This window comes from Fundulus heteroclitus, chromosome 11, assembly GCF_011125445.2.
Source record: "Fundulus heteroclitus isolate FHET01 chromosome 11, MU-UCD_Fhet_4.1, whole genome shotgun sequence".
Taxonomy (NCBI): domain Eukaryota; kingdom Metazoa; phylum Chordata; class Actinopteri; order Cyprinodontiformes; family Fundulidae; genus Fundulus; species Fundulus heteroclitus.
In genome coordinates, this window is record NC_046371.1 from 35524136 (window position 1) to 35540259 (window position 16124).

The following is a 16124-nucleotide window of genomic DNA, read 5'->3' on the forward strand; positions in this document are numbered from 1 at the left end:
ACACACAGCTCAGTAGCAACTTGGAGTTAAGTGCCTTGCCCAGGGGCACATTGACATGTGACAAGGGGAAGCTGGAATCAAACCCACAACCTTCTAATTGTAAGACAACTACTCAACCCATCAAGCCACAGTCATCCTTAAAAATGTAACTGATATTTCAGTTTCTGAAGAAATATTTCAGAATGCACCTTAAAATGCACCATGACATTTGAAAACAAATTTATGGAGGCTATTCTCTAAACTTTTGAATGGACATTGTCTCAGTACTTATTGCATAGTATACAGGTGTCTGATCCATCAATCAACAACTAAATCTTCTGGTTAAGTGAACATTTGTATTTAAGCCGTCCTCTGTCTTATGGATTTCACATTTAACCTGGTCATTGTGAGGCATCAAGCTGCATGTTTGCAATGTCACTGGGTGTAGTAAACAAGAATATGAATAAACAGATTCTATCTGAAAAAATACCTAGTTCTTTCAATCTAAAATATTGAAATGTCGCTTGTTGTTCTTTTAAGGTAGAAGAAATGCCCAATTATAATGATTTAACAGTCGAATGAATTTCTTAACATTCACAGGTTTTAATAAATAAAGTCTGAGAGATGTATTCCTACAAAATAATAAATAACATACTCAGCATCATATCTGAAAAGCACAGGAGGGTTGTTGTTATTTTTATTTGCACGTTAGAACATAAAACTTAATAAAATGACTTTGAAGGATTTCCTACCTGTTTCTTTACAGATGGTTGTAAACAAACATTGATGATTTAAAATCTCTTACAGTTGAAGATCAAAGTTTATGAGTGACCCAAAACAGAATCCTCAAAATATTCAATCAGAATTAAATAAAAAAATTCTAAAGAGAGCTGTTTGTGGTAAAAACAATCAGAAAGCTTATTTAACTTGTGCAAAACGCTTTCATTTGATTCTTCCTAACAGTCATTGGAGTAGTGATCTAAACTACATGTCAAACCTTGCAATGAAATAGTTGTGTCGGCAATACCAAACTGTGTATACTTCAGTGCATAGTCCTGTTTGGAACTGTTATTACAGTATATGCTGCACTTGTGTTTTAGATTAGACAAGATCCATTTTATGTTTAAATTAAATTTAAACCCAATCTGTATAAATCTGTGAGTGGTATTTTTTCCAAATATTAAAAAATTGTTTTCTAGGTAGAGTAAATTATTACAGTCCACTATTCAGTCATTATATCCTGGTCTCACTGTCATCTCTGTTTCCTGTCCTCTGGTGAGGATGCTGCTCTGGAGCATGCTGGTTTGAGCTGCCTGTGACCTAGTTTTTTATTCTCCTTGTTAAATTCTTAATAGCTCCTGAGTGCAGCATGGTGTCTCTCTCTGGGGAGTCCATGTTGCAATAAGAACCAAAAATAGTCACACAACGGCAAGGTGGTTTATTTATTTCACCAAATTCCCTCTATGTCCACAGTAATCCTTGAAAAACATAATTTAAAGAGGAAATTGATGCAAACAAAAACTCTTACATGCATACAAGTCAACCACTCTTCGTGGATATATGTTTGCATTTTTAATCATACTGGTAGCAAATAGGCCAGAGTTTTGTGAGCATAAGTTCATCTAGAAAGGTTACACTGCTTCCTTGTTAAGAAGCAGCTACACTCTATTAAATGCTAAATAGGGATTTCCCTCTTATTTTCAATGTTTTCCAACCGTGGTCCTATCACTTGCACCCATGATCGTCCCACATCCACTCCCTAGCCTGGCATGACTCATTTGTGCACTAGATGATCAGACCACACTACTCCAACGTTAGTTCTATGGGGGTTTCTTCTGCACCAGGATGTTTTCTGTTTTACAATTTTTGGAATTTGCATCTATTCATAGGAGATATTTTTATCTCCACTGTCAGTTTCAGCATTGCTATGGGGGAGAAAAAACTCGTTTAGCATTTTGATCCAGTGAATAGCATGAGCTAGAGGTGAATGGGTGGTTTCACTACGTATCACTGTGAACAGCTGCACAGTCCGTTTTGCATGTTGCATTCATTTTTACCTGCCACATAGGGCTGTTCTCAAATCATGGTGGTACACTTTGATAACATAAGATTAGATAAATCTTTGTTGTTATTGTACCAACCTATAAAGTGTAGTAGTACATCAAAATTGGTCTAATGCTCTATGCAAGGTGCTTAAAGAAACTTTGTCAAATAAATAGAATGAATTACAGTGCATAAATGACTCAGAAAAAATAAAAGTTGCACTCGTTATAGCACTATTGTAAAACTATCATGGATTCTATAAGTGGGTGACCTCAACACTGTATGATCCAAAGGCAGAAGCGTCTGAAGTGTTCTGGAAATGAACTATTTCCAAGAAATCCACATTTTATACTAATAATATATAATCATCTTTATTGTCATTGCAAGATACATTCCAGTTAAATTTGTTCTCTGCATCTTAACCCATCCCCATGGGGAACAGTGGGCTGCCACTGTGCAGCACCTGGGGAGCAATCAGGGGTCAAGGGTCTTGCTCAGAGAGCCAGAGTGGCAGTCTGTGGGAGTTGAACTCAGAACTTACAAGTGCAATGCTGTAACCACTAGGCCACCATTCCCAACTAAGACACTACTCCCAATTGATTAGACCTCCAACACACGTTCATGGCAATGAATAAATAAATAAATAAATAAATAAATTGTTTGTGTAAATAGACTTCCTAGCAAAAGTATCCACCTCCCTTGGGGGACTTGTTGCCTTGAAAATTATATTAAAATGTATTATTTGAGAATTTGCACCATTTCATTGATAGAACATGTGTACGACTTTGAAGGTGTTTTATTTTGTATATTGTGAAGCAAACAACAAATTGCACAAGATAACAGAAAACCTCCATGTGCATAACTGTTTAGCCCCCCAAAAGTCAGTATAGAGAACATTAGGGAGCAAAATATGGAAGTCAAATTATGGATACCAAGGAAGATAGCAGACAGGTCAGGAAGAAATTTAACACCTGTCCAGGTTATTTTCTTATGTAGTAAATTTGCCCTCACTGTACAGTCTTATACTCTTATTTTGTATTTTTTTTTATATATTTTTTGCCTCTCTTTTCTGCTGGTGCACCTGAATTTCCCCTCTAAGGGACTATAAAGGGAATTTCTATTTAATTATACATATTCCAGAACAATATCCCAAACTTTAGATAACTTATGGAGCCCTCATGAAACCATCCTTTGGAAATGGAAAGGTTGGTACAATTACAATCTTATGAAAACATGGCCTTCCATCTAAACTCACAGGGTGGGTAAGGAGAGCATTGATGAGAGAAGCAGCCAAAAGGCTCAACATAACTGTGGAGGAGCTGTGGAGTTATTATTCCTAAACCCCACAAATTTGACTTTTATGGAAGAGTGACTGAAAGAAAGTCAGGGTTTTATGAAAGTCATACAAATCCTGCTTGCAGTTTTCTACAAGCCACACAATAAAGTGCTGAAGTCAATATTAAACTTTCTGGTTAAAATACAAAATACAATGTGAGGGAGAAATTAACACTGCACATTACCATACCACTACAGTGTATCCTCACACAATGATGCTGCCATTATTGTGTGAGGATACTTGTCTTGAGCAGGAGGATTGTATCACGTACAAATATGTCAGTATTTTTAGTTCCAGATTGGTAGATGATAAGCTGGGAAGAGGAAGGTCTGGACCTCATCTAAAGATGTGGTGTGGCCCAATCTGAGATAAGCAGTAGAGGATAGATGGATGGATGGATGGATAGATGGATGGACAATATTTAAAAAGAAAACATGAAATTACAATTAAAATTATTAAATTATGACAGTATTAAAGCAAAATTGACATTGTTTAAAAAGCCCTTAATTTAATCAAACCCCAAACCCTTAATTTAACCTAATCCCAAATCAAACCCTAAACTAAACCTTATCTCTGTTAATGTCAAGTTGTCATAACAAAGACATTTTAAACAATGTCAACTTTGCTTTAATAGTGTCATAATTTACCGAATGACAATTAATGACAACAGTCCTAAACATTTATAAAGAGTCATTTATGTTCATAACAGGTGTTGTGTCATGTTTATGATAGTGTAATGTCAGTGTTATGTACATCCCTTTAAATAAAGTGTTACCGAACATTCCTATCTTCAACTGGTTATTCATTTCAGTTCGTCTAATTTAGTGATTTTTACATTCCATCTCCATATAGCACTGAGGCATTCACCGTGATGTTTTTGGTTGCTCATCTCCTGGAGCTCCATACACTTCTGGTGGCCTGAGATGTGATCTATGGGATCATCACGACATAGCTTCTCTCACCCCACTGATTAACAGAGCACAATTAAACAAATGACAGTCAGCATAATGCACTTTGAGTTTTGAGCGTGAACAGAAACAACAGATTGCTACATTGTGAATAAGTCTCTCTCTTGTATTTTGTGATGGATTTACTTTGTTCTCATTTGACTCACACACATCAAAAGTGCTTTGACATTTGCAACTGAAAGTACAGAGTTAATAATTTAGGTTGAACATGGTGAGATGAAAAGATTATTTCTGGTGGGCAGAATCTGGAAAAACTATGTGCTTCATATCAAATGACACCTGTAATGGTCACTATTAACAATGGTACTTTTGCACTACTTAATATTTATAGAGAAAATGAAAACATCAATCATACATCTGAGCTCTAGGATTTAAACTTTCTGCTAGACACAATCATCTGCTTTCAAAAACTGTATTTTGCTATGGTTTGCATTGTAATAATGCAGAACAGCACCAGCTTCTCAGAGGGGAGCAGCCGCACACTGTTAGATGACTCTGGGTGAACATGCCTTTTCTGTAGAAATATGGATAACAAATCTCCCAATTCCCAAAACCCACACAGAGCTGCAACTGAAAAGTAGTAAAGATTCATCTATCAGAGTTTTGTGGTTGATCCTTTAGCTCCAGCTTTGTAAAGTTTTAAACAGCCTATACTGATTTTAGCTGATTTACATTTTTTATTTTAAGATCTGTAATTGATAGGAGTCAAATCATGACATATTATTTTTTTCTAGCCTTCCTGGCATGATCAGTAATTAATTATTTTTATTACAAGGAGAGGTGATGTCACTATGTATGTGAGAAAGGGGATTTGATTAAAAACAGGTCTATTACTCTTACTTTGCAAAGAAAGACGAGATTATTGTGGAGTTTACGTCTTAAAGGAATGGCAGTAGAAATCTGCCTCATCAACTTCATCTCATCAATGCAACCAAGAAGGGAGTTAACTTTTAGATTTTGGGACATGCTGTTGTTGTAACCAGAGGTGCCAAAAGTATTTACATTTATGACTCAGGTAGAAGTATAGATACTAAGGTTTCTGTAGAAAAACTAGAAGTTAATGTATCTGTCATGTTTCGGGCATATTTGGCCAACATGCAGAAAACACTTGGAAAGACTGAGAGCAGTTAAAGATGTTTGTTTAACAAGTGAAGGACTGGCAAGACGAAACGCAGAATCACAACGGATCAGAGCCCGAAGAGGGATGGAGCCGGGATGTGTTCAGTCTGGGGAGGAAGGCAAGTAGTTAGGCAGATTCACGGTAAGAGAGTGATGTGACTGAAGCACCGAACGCTTACCACAAGGCACAGAGACCGGACTGGGGGGAGTGGAGCAGAGGAGAGAATGAAGTGCTACCTCGCCGTGATGAAGGGTGGTGACTGAGTGACAGGTGAGCGGCAGGAGCGTGGGTGGGGTCCGAGCAGCGCCAGTGGTGGTCAGGGACAGCTGGAGGAACCAGGTGAGTCGAGCCCAGCTTGGTATGATCAAGGGAGCACGAGGATAAACCCAGAGAGGAATCCAGGACAGGATGAGCATGTAAGCTCATCTTGAGAAAACCCCAGAACGTAGGAACCCTTGGAGCGAGATTCGATGCACGAGAAACCTGGGAGAACAGGAGACACGAGTTAGAGGAGAGCACGAGACTGTCGACAGACAGTAGCCACTGAAGCATACCACTGAGGTTAACACTCTGGCATCCTCCAGCCGTCTGAGCGCTGCTCTTATGCTCCAGCACTGACTCACTCCAGCTCGCAGAACGAGCTGCAGGTGTGCGCGCCCCACCCACCCGTCAACTGCAGTCACCCGTGGAGAGAACAGAGGTGACAGCGCCAGCAGAAAACTGCACGGCGCTTCCTGCTGAGTTCTGACAGTATCATCTTGAACTTTTTACTCAAGTAGAAGTGTAAAGTACAGGTTTCACTTAAAGTACTGTATAAAAGTAAAATTAATGTAAGAAAAACAATGCTATTTAGGGCGCACCACAGGGGCTTATAGTACACCCTTCCACCCACTCCACCCACCCCCAAAAAGAACATATTTCTAAATGTCATAATAGCCTCTTTTCCATTACAAGCACCAGGATTTAAAGTCCCAGGCTAAACCAAAGTCTGGGGCTTTTGGGTTTTTATGTTTCCATTTGCTAGGGGCCATTTATGTAAAACAGCCCCAATTACGTATGGGATTTTGTGAGGAAAAACCGCATTAACTCTCTGGTCTAGTGAGGGGGGCCAGAAGACAGCAGTCAAACTGACAAAGGCAGAGGAGTTGTATCCATATCCTGAAACTCATGCTACCCCTCCTCTGGACCCTGGAGAAACAGGATGGAGAATGCACAACTCATGGTGTTACATCTCCTTAGCCCCTTTTACACTGCCCCAACCATATTTCTCATTGCTGGGATCCACTCTATTCTACTACTGTTGGTATAAAGATAAATAAAATTAAAGCACAGCTTATTTCTGACTGTGCATCACAGGTACCTCAATCATGACGAGAATGACGAGGACAATCAGTATTGCAGACTTTTCATAACAGCAAAATTATTTTTGTATAAACTTAATACGCTGAGTATGTCTCCTTTGCTTTCTCTGCCACGAAAAGCGAGCCTGCTGCATATGCACACACACTGGTGAAACAATTTATAATGAACTCAAACGCCAAAAACATCCGGCCAAGATTTTCACATTTGATATCTGTTATGTGCAGATATTCCACATTAATTTAGTAATGCTTTATAGTGACTTTTCAGCTGCAATAAACAGATCCAGTCTGCAGGAAATCACAGATGGTCTGGCCGACCAAATGCTGCAAGCAGTGGAGGTTACCCCTGCAGTCTCCCTGGTGAGACAAGCCTGTCAGCAGGTCTTTGCCATCCTGACAAGTCTGAGCAGATTTAAAATTTGCTCATAATCCTGAGCTTAAGGGACTGATGCCCCAGGAAATAAAAGCCCCAGGAAAGTGAAATTAGCTAGGTGAATGTGTATGGAAAAACTACCTGTTTTTCCCCCAGGCTTCTCAAAAGCCCCAGGCTTTAGAATAAAAAATAAATAATAATCCCAATTGTGTAATGATTTATGTTTAGAATCCAATAATTCACTCGTACACAAAGGGTAGGTTTAAAAAGTTTATTGAAGCAAAAGGTGAGACCGGTTTGGTGAGTTGCAGGAACACTGTGAAGGAGAGTGACAGTTTAGTGGCTGTTAAACAATCAGTGGGGATTGACATGCAATGAAAGTGAGCCACTAACACGATGATTTGGAGGCAGGCAGTGGTCACAGAGGGGACTCAAAATGAGACTGAATGAAAGGCTTGACTCTTTCCAATCTTCTTGATTCTTGAAGATTGGAAACCGATCAATGAACCTGGGTGCAAACTTCTTGGATTCAACCCGGAGGGGAAGATGGTTCGTGTAGAGCAGGTCTTTCTGACCGGACTGGTATACTGGGGCTGGAATCCGTCAACGATTGGCTGATCTTACATAGCACTGGGACATTTTCACCATCAATTGTCTAGCCTTTCTCCGGGCACGTTGACACCTCAGAGCTGCAGTGTAAGCTGAAGGAACTCTAGCCCCCTTTACTGGATCGAAAACACTTGTAGTTGATATCCATAAACCACGTAGAATGAGGAAAGGCCGGTGGAGCTGGAGGGCATACATTTGATGGAGTGCTCGACCCATGGGAGCCTGTGCAACCTCTTCTCTAGTTCTTGACACCAGAATATGCGAAGCTTCATCTTGACCTCCTGGTTCATCCTCTCTGTCTGACCATCAGTCTGGGGGTGGAAACCAGAAGGCAGACTGACGTTGATCCCCAACATGGAGCAGAACTCCTTTCAGAACCTGGAGATAAACTGGGGTCCATGACCAGAAACGATGTCTACTGGGATGCCATGCAGGCAGAACATCTCCCGGCCAGAATCTCCCCTAGTTCCTTGGATTGTGGCAGCTTCTTGAGAGGAACCAAATTGACCATTTTGGAAAACTGGTCAATGATGGTGAGAATGATTGTGAACTCCTCAGAAGGTTGTAAACTGGCGATGAAATCCATGGACACATGAGACCAAGGCCGTCACGGAATGGGCAGTGGTTGCAACAGTCCCGATGGGGGTCTTCTTGAGTGTTTGGTGGAGTTACAAATGGTACATGCAGATGCGTAATTCTTGATGTCCTTCTTCATGTACTTCCACCAGAATTGCGCCATAACCAACTGTGATGTCTTCTTGAGACCTGGATAGCATGTTAATAATGAAATGTGGCAGAGGGAGAGTACCTGGAGAATCAGGTGATCAGGCATAAACAGTTTTTTGGGACAGGCCTCTGGTACAGGGGAAACTCTAGTGGGCCTCTCAAACGCTCCCTTCAACCTCCAGTCTAGAAACGGCTGCATGAACACACTCAGCCAAAATGAAACCTTCAGCACCACTGCTCTCTGCCTCTTTAGGATGTTTCTCAATCCCAGAAAAGGATCCTGTAAGACAGGGTGAAACAGAATCTTGAAAAAAAGAATGCCCAACTGGCTTGTAGTGGGTCTTTTTTGCAGTCCTTAAATTCTTTACGTTCTTGTGATCCATCCAGACTATGAAGGGTTCCTTAGCTCCCTCCAGCGAACGATGCCACTCCTCCCGAGCGAGTTTGACCACCAACAGCTCACAATCTCCAAAGTCAGAATTCCTTTCTGCAGGGGACAAAGAGCTGGAGAAATATGCACAGGGTGAACTGTATTGTCCTCACCTCTCTGACTGAGAACAGTGCCAACTCCAATGTTGGAAGCATAAACTTCGACAATGAACTGCTTAGATGAATCAAGAGAGTTCAGAACAGGTGCAGAAGTAAACAGGGACTTAAGTTTCTTGAAAGCTTGATCAGCTGCCACAGTATGGGAGAACTTTGTTTTATTGGAGGTGAGAGAATGGAGAGGTGCAGCTATTTGACTGTAATTCCTAAGGAACCAATGGTAGAAGTTGGCGAAGCCAAGAAACCTCTGGAGTACCCTGCGATCGGAAGGAGTGGACCAGTCTTGAACGCCATTAGCTTTTGCTTGATCCATGGTGACCATATCAGGAGCAAAGATGAACCCAAGAGAGGGGGTGCAGAATTTGCCGAATTCGCACATCTCCGCCTTCACGAAGGTCATTTTGCAAAAGGTGGAAAAGCACAGAGCGGACATGGTGCTGGTGGGATCTGAGGACTTTAGAAAAGAAGTCGCCAAGGTAAACGTAGACGCATTGTGCAATCATGTCACACAGTATGTCATTAACAAGAGCCTGAAAAACTGCTGGAGTATTGGTAAGCACAAATGGCATTACCAAATATTCATAGTGAACAGTAGTGGTGTGGAAAGCGGTTTTCCATTCATCTCCCGCTCAGACCTGAAGCAGATGGTAGGCATTTTTGAGATCCTACTTGATGAAGATATGAGCCCCCTGGATGAGCTCAAAAGTGGGGTCCATTAGTGGCAATGGGTAACAATTCTTAACTCTAATGGCATTAAGCCATAATCAATGCATGGATGAAGGGACCCTTCTTTCTTGGCCACGAAGAAGGAGAGGATGTGTGATACCTTCTCATAATGACTCATCATCTTTTTCATAGGAGCTGCCAATGGATACAGATGCTCCCTAAGGGGAGGGGTACCAGGAAGTAAGTTGATAGTGCAATCATAAGGACAATGCAGTGGTAAGGAAGTGTTCTTGTGTTTATTAAACACCTTTCATATCTTGATACACATCAGGAATTACTGACCTCCGATACAGACTTGCATTCAGCCTCATTTAAACAGGTAATCAAACAATCATTTAGACCATCCAAGGATCTCTCTTGTTCTCCAGTCGATGTGAGGGTTGTGTTTCTTTAGCCAGGTGGCCCCTAAGATGACAGGAAGATCTGGCGTTTTAATGACAGTGAATGTGACTATCTAATGGTGATTACCCCAAGACTCAAATGAACAGGTACAGTCTAGGTAAATGAATGGTTAAGAACATCACCATCCAAAGCTAGAACCTTCCTATTTGTGTCGGCTGGAATCAGTTGAATGCCCAGTCTATGGACAAAAGACTCATCGATAAACTTTGTATCAGCACCAGAGTCAATTAACAATGACATAGGAGAAGAACATTTCTTAATCTGGTTTATAGCCGGCCGAGTAGAATCATTGGAGGAGGACCGATGACTGACACTGGCTCAGTAGTAGCCTCATGTTTACTACTGACCCTGATCTTTTAATGGACAACTGGCTATGAAATGTCCTTTACCTACACAATGAATACACAGCCAAAACATTTTAAGGTGTTCATGTTCCTCCGGAGCCAATCTGCTACAGCCCAACTGAATTATTCTCCACTGGTTCCTTGTTGGTGGAAGAAGGAAATGGAGTGTTTACAGAAACTCTGGATGAGCGTAATCTTTCAGACCTGAAACTTTTCTCTGTGTGCCTCTCAGACAGCTAAAGATCCACTCTGGTAACCATCTCCTCCAAACCTTTAAGAGAGACAGGTAAATCATGAGTAGCCAGTTGATCCTTAATTTTTTTGTCCATTTTCCACTTAGGTTGGATTTTTATCAATAATTCTAAATGCAAATTCTGTAAAACACTGATATTCAGCGGGATAATCTGATAAGATCCTGGTTCCTACAATGGAAACTCTAGTGGGCCACAGAAAAATAGTTGTATATTTCTTTTAAAAGGTAAGGATCTCTAAAAATAAAATTTTTAATCTACCAATGGGTTTGATTTCAAACTAGACTAAGATACTAGAATAACTAGAATACCTCTAAGAATAAGAATGAGATTCACCCGATTACAGGTTTGAATGTGTAAAAGTGTTGACATTTTTTCCCTCTTTTTTCAATTTCCAGAAAAAAACACCTGGAGCAACAACTGGAAACATCAAACCATCTGCTGGCCAAGGTATTTTCTGAATGTCATGTTTAATTGGAAAGAACATGCTTTTTTGGTTTGGTAGGTGTTTTGCTGAACCTAAAAAGCTTGACTACCAGGGCACTTGGAAAAAACTAAGTGCAAAGGAGATCAGAACTGCTTTTGTATTTGTGTTTTTTTGTTTTTTTTTTTTGGTTTAGGCGCAATTTAGAGGTTCTCATTTGTAGTTTCCTGTTTTAGTATGGTCAGCGTGGTTCTGTGTTTGATTTATTTTCTGTTTCCTGTCTTTTCTGTTCCTCAGTTTTTTGTCTCTATTTATCTTTGTAATATGATCATGCTCAAGTTCTGTTTTCTCCTAGCTTCTGGTGTCTGCATGTTCTGGTTCTCTTTAGCCATTTATTTCTATTAGATTCCCTCCGTCTCTGTTCTTCGGTTTTCTCACTTGGCTGCTCCCACTCTTCAATCTCTCTATGTATCTAGTTTCACTTATCACCTCCCCTCAGTACATATTCCCCTTTGATGCTTTTGGTGGTTATCCCCCATATCTCTGGGCTTTTCTCTGCTTTTGGATTTGTCTCCAGTTCATTGTCTTCTCTTCATGTTTTTGTCTTTGCTTTTCTAAGTTATCTTTGTACAGTTAAACCTTTCATTTGTGAATTATTCTTCTGCCAGCCTCTCTAATATGAATCCTACACAGAAAACAATCAATAATTACTCATAACAAGTTGCATGACTTCAACCTTTTGATGTGTTTAATTATATCTCTACCCTTTTAAGACGTTTTTTTTAACAACTGAAACCTACATTACTGCTACTGATGTTTCATCTTTAGGTTTTAAAATGTGTCTCAGTTTTTGTGTAAACACATTATTGTATTTACATGTGCTCCATAGAGCTGCAGTCACTACAACATATTTATCCATCCCTCCATCCATCCCTCCATCCCTCCATCCATCCATCCATCCATCCATCCATCCATCCATCCATCCATCCATCCATACATACATACATACATACATACATACATACATACATACATACATACATCCATCGTCTTCCTCTTATCCGGGGTCCGGTCGTGGGGGTAGCAGCTTCAGTAGGGAGGCCCAGACGTCCCTCTCCCCAGCCACTTGGGACAGCTCCTCCAGGGGAATCCCAAGGCGTTCCCAGGCCAGCCGAGAAACATAATCTCTCCAGCGTGTCCTGGGTCTTCCCTTGGGCCTCCTCCCAGTGGGATGTGCCCGGAACACCTCACCAGGGAGGCGTCCGGGAGGCATCCTAACCAGATGCCCGAGCCACCTCAAATGGACGAGCAGCGGCTCTACTCTGAGTCCTCCCCGGATGACTGAGCTCCTTACCCTATCTCTAAGGAAGAGCCCAGACACACTACGGAGAAAACTCATTTTGGCTGCTTGTATCCGGGATCTCGTTCTTTCGGTCACGACCCAAAGCTCATGACCATAGATGAGGGTAGGAACATAGATCGACCAGTAAATCGAGAGCTTCGCCTTTTGGCTCAGCTCTTTCTTCACCACAACGGATTGGTACAGTGTCCGCTTCACAGCAGACGCCGCACCAATCCGCCTGTTGATCTCCTGCTCCATCTTCCCCTCATTTGTGAACAAGACCCCAAGATACTTGAACTCCTCCACTAGGGGTAACACATCCTCCCCAACCCGGAGAAGGCACTCTAACCTTTTCCGAGTCAAGACCATGATCTCAGATTTGGAGGCACTGATTCTCATCCCGGCCGCTTCGCACTCGGCTGCGAACCGCTCCAGTGAGAGCTGCAGATCACGCCCTGATGAAGCCAATAGGACCACGTCATCTGCGAATAGCAGAGAAGCAATCCTAAGGCCACCAAAATGGATCTCCTCAACACCTTGGCTGTGCCTAGAAATTCTGTCCATAAAAGTTATGAACAGAATCGGTGACAAAGGGCAACCTTGGCGGGGTCCAACTCTCACCGGAAACGAGTCCGACTTACTGCCGGCTATGCAGACCAGACTCTGACACGGGTCATACAGAGACCTGACAGCCCTTATTAAAGGGTCCGGTACGCCATACTCCCGGAGTACCCCCCACAGGGACCCCCCGAGGGACACGGTCGAATGCCTTTTCCAGATCCACAAAGCACATGTAGACTGGTTGGGCAAACTCCCATGCCCCCTCCAGGAGCCTGCTGAGGGTGTAGAGCTGATCCAGTGTTCCACGGCCAGGACGAAAACCACACTGCTCTTCCTGAATCCGAGGTTCGACTATCCGACGGACCCTCCTTTCCAGAACCCCAGAATAGACCTTACCAGGGAGGCTTAAGAGTGTGATTCCTCTGTAGTTGGAACACACCCTCCGGTGTCCATGCAATGCTGCAGAGCCGCGTTAACCAACACAGCCCCACAACATCCAGAGCCTTAAGATACTCAGGGCCAATCTCCTCCACCCCCGGGGCCTTGCCACTGAGGAGCTTTTTAACAACCTCAGCAATCTCAGCACCAGAGATGGGAGAACCCGACCCAGAGTCCTCAGGCTCTGTTTCTGCAATGGAAGACGTGTTGGTGGGATTAAGGAGGTCTTTGGAGTATTCCGCCCACCTACGCACAACGTCCCGAGTCAAGGTCAGCAGCACACCACCCCCACTATAAACAGTGTTGGTACTGCACTGCTTCCCCCTCCTGAGATGCCGGATAGTGGACCAGAATCCCTTCGAAGCCGTACGGAATTCTTTCTCCATGGCCTCTCCAAACTCTTCCCACGTCCGAGTTTTTGCCTAAGTGACCAGCCGAGCCACCTGCCGCTTCGACTGCCGGTACACATCAGCTACTTACGGAGTCCCACAGGCCAATAAAGCCTGATAGGACTCCTTCTTCAGCTTGACAGCTTCCCTCACCGCTGGTGTCCACCAGTGTGTTCGAGGGTTGCCGCCGTGAACACACTGACCGACAACCTTGCGGCAACAACTCCGACTAGCTGCCTCGACAATAGAGGCACGGAACATGGTTCACTAAGACTCAATGTCCTCCGCCTACCTCGGGATGTGTTCAAAGCTCTCCCGGAGGTGGGAGTTAAAGCTCCGTCTAACGGGGGACTCCGCCAGACGTTCCCACCAAACCCTCGCAATACATTTGGGCCTGCCAGGTCGGACCGGCTTCCTCCCCCACCATCGGAGCCAGATCACCACCAGGTAGTGGTCTGTGGAGAGCTCCGCCCCTCTCTTCACCTGAGTGTCCAAGACATGCGGCCGCAAATCAGATGATCAACAAAGTTGATCATTGAACTACGGCCTAGAGTGTCCTGGTGCCAAGAGCACATGTAGACACCCTTATGCTTGAACATGGTGTTCGTGATGGACAATCCATGACGAGCACAGACGTCCAACAACAGAACACCACTCGAGTTCAGATCAGGTGGGCCATTCCTCCCAACTATGCCTCTCCAGGTCTCACTGTCATTGCCCAAGTGAGTGTTGAAGTCCCCCAGCAAAACGAGGGAATCCCCAGGAGGGGCACTCTCCAGTACCCCCTCTAAGGACTCCAAAAAGGGTGGGTAATCTGAGCTGCTGTTTGGTGCATACACACAAACAACAGTCAGAACCCGTCCCCCCACACGTATGCGGAGGGAGGCCACCCTCTCGTTCACCGGGGTGAACCCCAACGTACAGGCACCGAGATGAGTGGCAACAAGTATTCCCACTCCAGCTCGGTGCCTCTCACCAGGGGTAACTCCAGAGTGGAAGAATGTCCAACCCCTCTCAAGGAGACTGGTTCCATAGTCAGAGCCATTCGTCGAGGTGAGTCCGACTATCTCTAGCCGGAACCTCTCAACCTCGCGCACTAGCTCAGGCTCCTTCCCCACCAGAGAGGTGACATTCCACGTCCCAAGAGCCAGCTTCTGCAGCCGAGGATCGGGACGCCAAGGTCCCCGCCCTCGAGTGCCACCCGTTGTACAATGCACCCGACCCCTTTGGCCCCTCCAACAGCTGGTGAGCCCATCGGAAGGGGGACCCATGTTACCTCTTTGGGCTGAGCCCGGCCGGGCTCCATGGGCGAAAGCCCGGCCACCAGGCGCTCGCCAACATGCCCCACCTCCAGGCCTGGCTCCAGAGTGGGGCCCCGGTGACCCGCGTCCAGGCGAGGGAACACGACGTCCATTTATTGCATTCATCATAAAGGGGTTTTGGGCTGCTCTTTGTCTGGTCCCTTATCTAGGACCTGTCTGCCTTGGGTGACCCTACTAGGGGCATAAAGCCCCTGAAAGCATAGCTCCGAGGGTCATTGGGACACTCAAACCCCTCCACCACGGTAAGGTGGCAGCCCAGGGAGGGGCAATATATTTATTTTGGCTTCATATTAAAAGTACCTTAATCTGTAGTAACAATACGATAGCTCGTTTTAACAGTTCTGGACGGTGCCTTTCAAAGTGTAACACCCCCCCCCCATGTAAAAGCATAATCCCACCCCCAGACAAATTTCAAAAATTCTATCAAAGTAGGCGGGAATAAGAGGGAAGGGGGGTGGGCTGTTCAGGTTGGGGGGAAAGTAGCAGCTGGCTTCATTAGTCCATACTGAATCATGGAGAGTCGGCAGTTATGCTGGTATTTACACCACAACACATTTAATCGCTAGAATGGATATTAATTACTGAGCTCTGCAACAAATTTTGCCTAATCAAAATTCTTGTTCAAAATATCTGTAAACACGGTATCAGGGATCAAATTCTTCTCTGACCAATGATGATGACTGGCAAATATACTGCTTTAGACTCCAAGCATTGAATTCTGCAGTAACCTACAGGGAAAAGTGGCTACCCCCCCTCTCAGCTGCTGAAAGGTTGGTCTCCAAGCCCCAGACCGCACCTGCGCCTACACTCACACCTGGGGTGGCGGTGGGGTGGGTGGGATCGAAGCTGGATCAGGTTTGCTCA

The 16124-nt window shown here is 43.7% G+C and overlaps 1 long non-coding RNA gene across 1 annotated transcript in view; it reads left to right on the top strand.

The window, feature by feature from the left end:
* Positions 1-16124, top strand: part of LOC118564607 — a 30881-nt gene that overhangs the window by 6973 nt on the left and 7784 nt on the right. Inside the window, exon 2 of the long non-coding RNA XR_004931974.1 lies at positions 11183-11234. This is a non-coding gene — a long non-coding RNA (uncharacterized LOC118564607). The remainder of the gene's footprint in view (positions 1-11182; positions 11235-16124) is intronic.